Source organism: Rhea pennata, chromosome 7 (genome assembly GCF_028389875.1).
Source record: "Rhea pennata isolate bPtePen1 chromosome 7, bPtePen1.pri, whole genome shotgun sequence".
In the NCBI taxonomy this organism is placed as follows: domain Eukaryota; kingdom Metazoa; phylum Chordata; class Aves; order Rheiformes; family Rheidae; genus Rhea; species Rhea pennata.
In genome coordinates, this window is record NC_084669.1 from 33,991,858 (window position 1) to 33,997,857 (window position 6,000).

Sequence of the window (6,000 nt, forward strand, 5' to 3'; positions counted from 1 at the left end):
GCTTCATGTTTTGCACTATTGATCAGGCTAAACCATCAAATTCTTCACATCTCTCAATCACGCAAGAAAACCATTGAATTGGCATATTGTTCTCTTCCCCTTCCCAGCTTTTAAAAGCAAAATCATTAAAAATGCTTTCCTTCATTTAACTGCATTTGTAATTATTAAAATAAAAAGCATTTATAAGATTTCATTTATGCTTCTATTATGAAAACAAGCAGATGACAGATGTGCCACCAAGAGAGCAGAACGAGTTTTTTTGTTGACTTATGCTCTCACCTAGTACCTGGCTATTGAGATGTTCAAATGGAAAGGCCTGTTTCAGGTAACTAGCACAACAGTTGCCACGGGAGAGAGGAGATTCTTCTTCTCTTCTCCCCTGTTGGCCACACACACCCAGCATGCTTGCTGGCTGGTAGGTGGTTCAATGATGGTATTTTATCCTGCTTTTCAAGTGACAGTGCCTCATACCAGCTTCTTCCCATTCCACTTTAACATGGTGCCTTGAGCTCTCGAGCAGCGAAGCCTGTCAGAAACCATGTTCTCTGTTTCACTTTCTGATGCTGAGGCACTAGCCTTTGCGTTATTTCTCGATTTAGTGTTGCACACTAGATAAAAATTGATTATAGTTTATACTAATTAGCTTGTAATAATTTTAAGTTTTCATTGTAAAAAAAAAAAAAAATCATGGAAAACATTTGCATGCAATTTTGTAATTCCTTACACTTAAATCTGGAATTCGGGCACAGAAGGATCTGGAATAAATTTTCCCTGGCCATGCACTTGCAAGGTGTGAAACAGGGTGGGCTTGAAAAAAATCAAAGAGGTTCAACACTATTTTTAAAGCCAAGGAGTATTCATATCAACATTAGTGAACAGATCTCTCATGTGTCTTCTGCTCTGACCTGCAGCAGGTCATGCGCCACATTGCACAAGAGGAGGGAACACGCTGCTTGGCTACAGCCAGGATGGGTATTCCCTTGTGTAGTTCCTTTGGATGCTAGGTCCAGCTGAATAGTACTCTGGCTTCAGCCACATCATGCATCGATGCCTCTCCCGCTCAACAGCCTGACCAGCAAGGTGAGAATGCACTGTGGGTAACCCGTTGCATCCAGCACACGAGGCCACAAAGAAGAGGAGCCACAGCACTAAGTTGTATGAATTTATGCATTATGAGCTACAGACCTTCACGTGGCAAGTTTGAGACATGAGTTCACTGGAAGGTCCTGGGCTCAGGACATGAGACATGATGAGTCTGGCATGGGTATTTCATCAAATGAAGGCTAGACTCCTCAGTACTTCATGCCCTGCACATTTATGGAATACATAAGGAAATGTGGTGCCATGATGAAACACTTCAGCAGGTGGGAGCCAGACTCTTGGGGAGCCCTCCAGAGCACCTCCTCATCTCCCAGCACAGAAACCACCAGGCCTCAACACTGAATTTGTTCCTGAGCCTGGCACAAGCGTGAGCATCCGAGGCACAATGGGGTTTGCAGGCCTCCAGAGAGTACTGGCTGGTGGGGTGTGTGCTGCTATGTCCTGCATTACAGTGACACATCTGTGCAGCCCCAGCATTTATTTCAGGGTCACAGGTACTCTTATATGTTTGCAGATAGGAGTATCCAAAGACCATTTTGGTCAATGTTTTAGACGCATAAGTAATAGGGCTGTGGAGAGAAAAGAGGCACCCTAATTATGATAGAATCTCTCTGAATAATGAGGCTCTTCATGTACACTTGGACATAGCTCAGCTATCCATAGATAATAATGGCAATTTTATAAAATTAACCCATTCCTGGTCTGTAGTATATTTACTGTAGATACGACTAATGTAATTGTCCGCGCTTCGAGTGTCAATAGGGACCACTGTGCTCTGACTCTCTATTATCACTACATCCTTCTCTTGCTACTTCCTTTTGCCATCACCCTCTCTAAAGCAGTGTCTGAACAACATGTTGTCACACAGTACAAAACAAGCGAGAGGAAGCACAGTTACAAAATATGAGCAAACTGAACACTGATGGATAAATTTTGCAATAGGGAGCACCAATAAAAGGTTGTAGAAAAAAAAGCAGAGGGAAGTGTGGGGGGGCGCATTAAGAGTAGAGAGTAACTGTTTGAATTGTGACATTCTAGAATCACCTAAGTCTGAAATAGATGCAAAAAAAATACATGTCAATCAGCTTCCACTCAGAAATGAAAGGACTCATTAACAGAATATGGTTCTAAAGATCTTGCACATATAGTGAAAATAATTCAGTATCATCACTTCATGCATTTTATGACAAATTTCAAGATACATAGCTGAGTATGTATTTGTCTATACAGGAAGTCTCTTAGAGTTCAGCATAATAAAGCACAAAAACTTAAGTTTCTGTGTTTTTGTGTACTCCCTGTGAAGCCAGAAGCATTTTTGAAATCAAGGGTATTATCACCACAATGAAGTGCTTTAATAGACTAAGACTTAAATGCCTACACTCTACAGAGACACTTTATTTTAGCAAGATATTTTATATTAACACAGAGAGAACGCACACCTTCAGCTGGAAAAAAAAAAGTGTAATTGCCCTTGCCTAAGATAGGTATCTACGATAGTCACATTTAAAAACAGAATTAATCTGCATTTAGTTCCCTTTCTTCAGGAACACAGGCTGCAAGCAGACCACTGCCCACTGAACACAGTCCTGAACAGTCACATGACACGGCAGTCCCAAATGGGCCATCAGTTCCAAGTCACCACACTGCTAATCCCCAGTCTGGCAATCCAATTTAATCTTGATGTGACTGCAACACATTTACAAAGCACCCTAATTCCCATGTATGGGTTCACGACTCATCAGATAAAACATCCAAACCAGCCCATATCCTGTCCTGTACAATCTGATTCTATAAAGCCATTATTTAATATGGGTGCACTTACAAACCTCATGCTTCTGCATTGTCTAGTTTTCTAGATAAAAAAAAGATTTTGCTATATTTTCTATATTTCAACCTAGATATTTCTATTGCAATTAATTCAGAACTGTTTCAGAAAACAAGAAGATAGTTTATAATTTCCATGGTGGAAATTTTAATAAACAGCACCCTCAAGAGGATTAGAACTCACTTTCTTCACTGTTTGGAAAAAAATAAAAATCAGTTGCTAAGCTACCACTTTTAGATACAGCACAGCCAGAATTATTTCCAAGGGTTATTTAAGGTGTTTAACTAGAGAATAGATATTGTGCTGGGAACCCATGTATGCACAAATACTCCCAGTCACAAGTGCTGCTGCCATGGTCCTGAGCTCCTGTGTGGTTTATCATGAAGCTGAGGCTAGCCAAGATCAAACAGACTATCAGTCCCTGTTCTGTGAGGATCCTTTAAGGAGGTGACTTCAGAAAGTGATGAGAAGACAGATTTCTTTGGGGCTCTCTGCTGCTTTTCATGTTTGGGAAAGTCCTTGCAAGGAAAACTAATGCAAAGTGATGGGTCCTAGGTTTTCTTCTGAGGGCAATGATATCTATGGCCACCCTGGTTCACGGGCTGAGGGCTTGAGAGACACTGCAGACAAGTAGGAAGGAAGTCTGCCTGCTGCACTCTCCAGCAGGGTTCTCCATGTTGGGTAATGGGAGGACTGGAACTACGGACACACTGGTGCCCCACAAGTAAGGTGCCATTTTCACCCGGATGGACAGAAGGTCGTTAGCTGCTGCCAGGAAGGCTGCAACACCTGCTCCTCTAAGTCTTGGCCTGAGCCAAGCCATCTTCAGAGCCTTGGAGGGCAGCTCCTGCGATGTGTCAAGATTTGGTCCTGAAGATATCTTAAAAATCCTGACTCAGAACAGAAACTGCTCTTACCAAAGGGTTAGATTAAGAATATTAGAACATCAAATATTAATATAGCAGTAATGTACAGAATGAATACATCAAGTTCCCATTTGGATGTTTCTCTTTAATGTGTCAAGAGTATTTGGATACAGGTAATCAGATCCTAGTTATTCAGCTTAAGCAGCAGCTTGCAAACAAAGTAAAATCTTGAGAATGAAGAGTCAACCAAATAATTTAGAATAATTATTTTACACTTAGTGAACCGGTCTTCAAAGGTTAACCTTGGGTTCTCTTTCTGCCATAAATCTTGCACTCAAAATTTGCCATATGTGCAAATGCTACTACTTATCCTTTCTGTACTAATTAAAAGGATTTTTCCTGTGCTCATCCATTTTTAGGATAATTTTTATGGATTAAAAAGAGATCCTTACCATTTAAAACACCACTCTGATCTAAGGAGGCCTAAGCAAGGATAGTCTTCCAGACAGTAGCCAGATACATACTTACTGCTTTTTCAGAAGAATGTCAATTCCTAAATATGCAGAAACGAGCCACATGCAGATGTGAATGTGACTGTAAGAGAGCACACTTAAACCACCTGCCAAAAGGAAGCTGCCTTGTCAAATCAGACCTGACAATTCAGAACTGTTTTCAGAGTTCTAATTTGATATAAAGAACTATTCTTATTCTGCTTCTAAAAAGTATATTTTTTTAAAAAAAACTAAAGCTAGAGCTAAAGCTAGAGATGAGGTGATACCTCTATATCGAGGAAAATTTAGGCAGAAATAAGACATATCTGATAATTACTCTCTGGGGAAAAAAAAACAAACAAAAAAAGAAACAGCTGCTTGCCAGTGCTTATTGTGCTGCTAGGCTGTAGCATTAACTTAGATACCAAAACTTTCAAGATTGACAAATTCCACAAATTGAGTCTTACACACTCATGAATTGCTCTGCTCCTACTACTCTAACTCCTTTACTCCCCTTCTCCAAGTTTTTCCACCCTTTCTAAACAAGTCCGGTAAATTTTTTGACATGGAAACCTTACTAAAACATACTGGTTGCTCGATTTACTTGCCATGTATAGCAATTTTGGTTAATTCTTTAAAATATATAGACTACAGATTCATATATAGGCTCCATAACAACAGGAGAGGCTAATATGTAGCAATCACCTGCATCTTCCATCTTACTCATTTTATTTGGAATAAAGATAGGCAGGAAATTTTTGCATAACTGTTGATTACGTTTTCTTTGTTACCCTTCCAGAGTAGTGTAAGTTACTGGGGCAGAAATTCAGCTTAACCTGAACACTCAGCCATATTCCTTTTTATGCTGTAGTTAACAAAAGGTGTTCGTGAATCAGCTGAAAAACTCGGTTCATATTTGGATGACACTTTTCTTAAACTAACAACAATCCTCAGTTACAAATGCCAAACAGGAAGAGCACATCTGTGAGAAACAAGCCTCTTAAATTGAACGAATGAATAACAATGACGTGTGGGTTGTGCTTTCTATGCAGCAAACTCTAGGAAGACCTTTCTGCGAGCAGCTATCTGATAACAATTGAAGACGCTTTGGTGTTCCTACTCGCCTCCCACAGCCCTTTGTAACAGCAGCTCAGCGGAGAGAGTCTGATGGCAAGATTCCTTTGTCATTTGAAATTTCAGGTACTGCAGCTCAACTCAGTGCTGCATAAAGGAATTCTCTACCAAATGGTTACATGTTTGTACAGAAGAGACAAATTTCCCAACGGCTAGTTTTGAGTGTGTGGCACAAATTCTTAATTATCTCAATTGAATTGCCTTCTACTAAAGAACCTTTCATCATCTGACTCTGTGATAGGTTCTCGGATACCACATCGGTAACAGTAATATAAAACTCTATAAAAATGGGAGGGAACAGAACAAAGTTCACCTTCAGGTCCAAAGCTCAGTGTAACTGGCATTCCCTCATCATTCTCATAGGCCCACCAGAGGAGACATTGGATACAAATATAAAAATGCAAGAAGTACAAACATGAGCAAATCATTCTCAACTTGCAGCTGCAGTCTGCCATAAGCAAATCTCCTCCCTTTTTGAATCCATAATATTAAGGAGTAACTAAAATTATTCACAGCACTTCATTCATTACATCAGAGACTGCTAAAGAGACACAGAACATTAGCACCGGCATATTCACATTAC